Source organism: Humulus lupulus, chromosome 6 (genome assembly GCF_963169125.1).
Source record: "Humulus lupulus chromosome 6, drHumLupu1.1, whole genome shotgun sequence".
Lineage (NCBI taxonomy): Eukaryota > Viridiplantae > Streptophyta > Magnoliopsida > Rosales > Cannabaceae > Humulus > Humulus lupulus.
In genome coordinates, this window is record NC_084798.1 from 96,956,575 (window position 1) to 96,960,646 (window position 4,072).

A 4,072-nucleotide genomic window follows, 5' to 3' on the forward strand; every position below is an offset into this window, starting at 1 on the left:
CCATCAAATTCGCATGGACCCCCGAGACACTTACAAGACAACTTTTCGAACCCATAAGGGTCACTATGAATTTACTATGATGCCTTTTGGGCTTACGAATGTTCCATCAACATTTCAAGCTGCTATGAACCAATTGTTTCAGCCATACTTACGATGTTGTGTGATTGTTTTTTTTACGACATCTTGGTTTATAGCAAAACTAATGCAGAACATGCTACTCATTTATCTCTGGTTTTACAACTCCTTCGCGACCATCAATTCTATGCCAAGGCAATTAAATGCCAATTTTTCCAAAGCTCCATTGAATACCTTGGTCATCTAGTATCATCTGCGGGAGTTTGAGCTGATCCGGAAAAAATAGCAACAATGATCAATTGGCCAAAACCTAGTTCACTCAAACAATTGAGGGGTTTTCTCGGACTCACGGGCTATTACAGGAGATTTGTAGTTCATTATGCCACTATTTCTGCACCTTTGACTAAGTTACTAAAGAAAGATTGCTTCCATTGGATACCACAAGCTATTGATGCTTTTGAGAAGCTAAAAGCTGCTATGACAATGACACCTGTGTTACCTTTGCCAGATTTTTCAAAGGAGTTCGTGGTTGAAACGGATGCATCGAATGTGGGAATTGGAGGGGTGCTGATGCAAGAAGGCCATCCGTTAGCGTTTTTTAGCAAGAAATTGGGACCAAGATTTATGGGCGCATCAGCTTATATCCGAGAAATGAGGGCTATGATAGAAGCTGTGACAAAATGGCACCAATATCTGCTTGGTAGACATTTCATCATTCATACTGATCACAAGAGTTTAAAAGACTTGTTAACTTAAGTCATTCAAACCATCGAGCAACAACATTTTCTTTGAAAGTTTCTAGGACTTCATTTTTCAATTGAATACAAGGCTGGAAAACATAACACAGTGGCTGATGCACTATCTTGACAGCATGAAAGTGTCTTCTCTTCTCTCCACGCCGCAATGAGTACAAGCTACTTTGAATTTTTGGAAGAACTACACAGGGAAAACACTACTTGCCTGGACCTTCATTTGTTGCATACTAAACTACAAAATGGTGAATTAGATACTGCCCTTTATACACTCAAAGACGGCTTATTGTATTTTCGGCAGAAGCTAATGATTATTCCACACTCTAATTTGAAACAGAAGTTGCTCCTGGAATTTCATTCAACACCAGTGGGAGGCCATGCTGGTCTGGATAGAACTTATATGAGGCTGGGAGAAAAAAATTTCTGGCGAGGCATGCGTAACGATGTTCGTAAGTTTGTTCTTTCTTGTCTCACTTGTCAAACAGTAAAATATTCTCCCACGACTCCATATGTCTTGCTTCAGCCTCTTGAGATTCCTGAGTGAGTTTAGGAAGAATTGGCCATGGATTTCATTGTCGCATTACCTAATTCTCATGGGGTCACTAACATATTGGTCACGGTGGATCGATTCACCAAATACGCTCATTTCGGAGCTTTACCAAGCCATTATTCGGCTACCCGAGTGGCTAAACTATTTTCAAATATGGTGATTCGATTGCATGGGATGCCTCGTTCCATTGTGTCGGACTGTGATCCCATCTTCACTAGTGCTTTTTGGCAGAAGCTCTTTGAGCTCATGGGGACTACGTTAAATATGAGCTCCTCATACCACCCGCAAACAGATGGCCAAACAGAGGTAACTAATAGATATTTGGAGCAATATCTAAGAGCCTTTACTGCTGACAACCCGAAACAGTGGAGCAAATTCCTTTCATGGGCTAAATATCACTATAATACCAGCCATCACTCCTCTATTGGGATGACTCCATTTCAAGTTGTGTATGGCAGACTTCCACCTTCCATTCCGTCTTATACCAGAGGTACTACTTCTATTCAAGCAGTTGAAGAGGATTTATTATCTTGAGATGCCATTCTACAACAACTCAAACACAACTTGCACCAAGATCAAAACTGTATGAGACAACAAGCCAACAAGAAGCGAAGAGATATTGAGTTCAAACTGGGCTATTTAGTCTTAGTCAAGCTGCAACTGTACCGCCAAACCACGGTTGCTCATCGACTCAATTCAAAACTGCGTCGTCGATACTTTGGTCCATTTGAGGTAATTGCTAGAGTTGGTCCTGTGGTATACACTCTTAAATTGCCGTTAGGAAGTAGAATTCACCCCACTTTTCATGTCTCAATTCTCAAACCATTCCATGGAGAACCGCCTTCCAGCTACTACCCCTTGCCTGAGTTGAGTATTGCTAACAAACCAGTAATGGTTCCTGTGGCCATTCTAGCAACTCGCTTATACATCATCAACAACAAAAAAACTCCGCAAGTGCTAGTTTAGTGGTCCATGAGTTCCCCGGAGGATGCAACTTGGGAAGATTTTATCACTTTCTGTTGACTGTATGATCTGGCCAACCTTGAGGACAAGGTCGTTTTTGTGGACGAGAGTAATGATAGTCCAGCTGATGGTTCAGTCCAAACCATAGGCCTAATAACCTTAGACCCAATGACAATAAAAAATAAGATGAAGAAATGGTTGGACCATTCAGAGCAGAAGAAAGAATCGATACACTCTCCACAACCTACAGAAGAAGATAGGGAAGAAGCTGAAAGCAAGAACAAGGGAGAAGGAGAGGGACGTGCGTGTGTGAACAGGAAGCGCGTGAAACCCAGTTGGCTCAAGGATTTCGTGCTATTGGAGAACTGCTGAGATGCGCAGGAAAGAAGAATAACCAATTCTGTTTTACTTTGTGTTTTCCTCATCTGAGTATAAATATTCTCTTGTAATTGAATTGGGAATTATGTTGATTGAATTGGCAAGTTTGCTATTGGGAGATTTGTCCTTTCTCGAAGAGGACTCCTTACTATCAGTTACCAGATTGAATTTTGTAGACTAAAATATGATACCTTGAAGGGGATATAATTGTCATTGTCCTTGACAAATATTATTTTAGTGTTTAGTTTAGGGTTTTTTTTTTTAATTTTCATTATTCTTAGTAGTCAATTCCAATGAAAAGTAAACATAGAAGACACATTAAAGACTTGAGAAAGCACAATGTTTTCATTTTTTTTACACCATTTTAAAACTAGATTTCACAAGACTTTTACTACTGTTATTATGGTATGTGGCATAATTTCACGTCTGCATCATTTTAACAAAATAATTTTGTCAGATATTTTTTGTCTTTGAATTTGTTTTTCCAGTTCAGTTTGATATTATGATCTTTGCATTTTCGGGACTACTACCCTATAAAAAGCATAACGACCAATCAATAAGCCTTTTATGGTATGTTTAACGAGTGTCCTAGTTAAGTTTGTGGTTCTTAATCTTGTCAGTGGCGTTGCACTTTAGTTTTCTTGTCATATGACAATGGACTTAGCTTGAGATTGACAACAATAAATGTGAGCAAAACGTATTTCTCGATTGATAACAAATAACACATTTGTCTTATAGATATCAAAATGTAGGAAGCAAGTTAGAAAAACTCATAGATAATGTATAAATGAAGAGTCACTCAAAACAAGTACAATCATGTGCAATAAATAATAAAAAATTAGGTCATAATGCCTTGAGAAATAAAACAATAAGTACTGTATTAGAGGAAGAACTCTTATTATTCAGTCAAAGCTGATATGAAAACCGTTCTGTACAAGAGGACCAACTCAGCTTAAATAAAGGCTGAAATTCAAAAGTAACCAACCAAACTAAATTAAAACAGAATTGGTTAACCAAGAAAGCTAACATAAACCAAGCCTAACTAACTAACCATAAACTTAATTCTAATAGACCCCCTCAAGATGAAATGTACAAGTTTTTAACTTTCATCTTGGATATTAAGTCCTTAAAATGAGCTGGAAATAAAGGTTTGGTGAGCAAGTCAGCTATATTGTTCTTTGTAGGGACATGAATGAGTTTGATGCAACCTTCTTGTATTTTGTCGCGGACAATGTGACAGTCTATGTCGATGTGTTTTGTTCTCTCATGAAAAACAAGATTTTCTGATAAATGGATTGCAGCTATACTGTCACAATATAAGATAGTTCGATTGTTGTGAATGACGTGGGAGTAT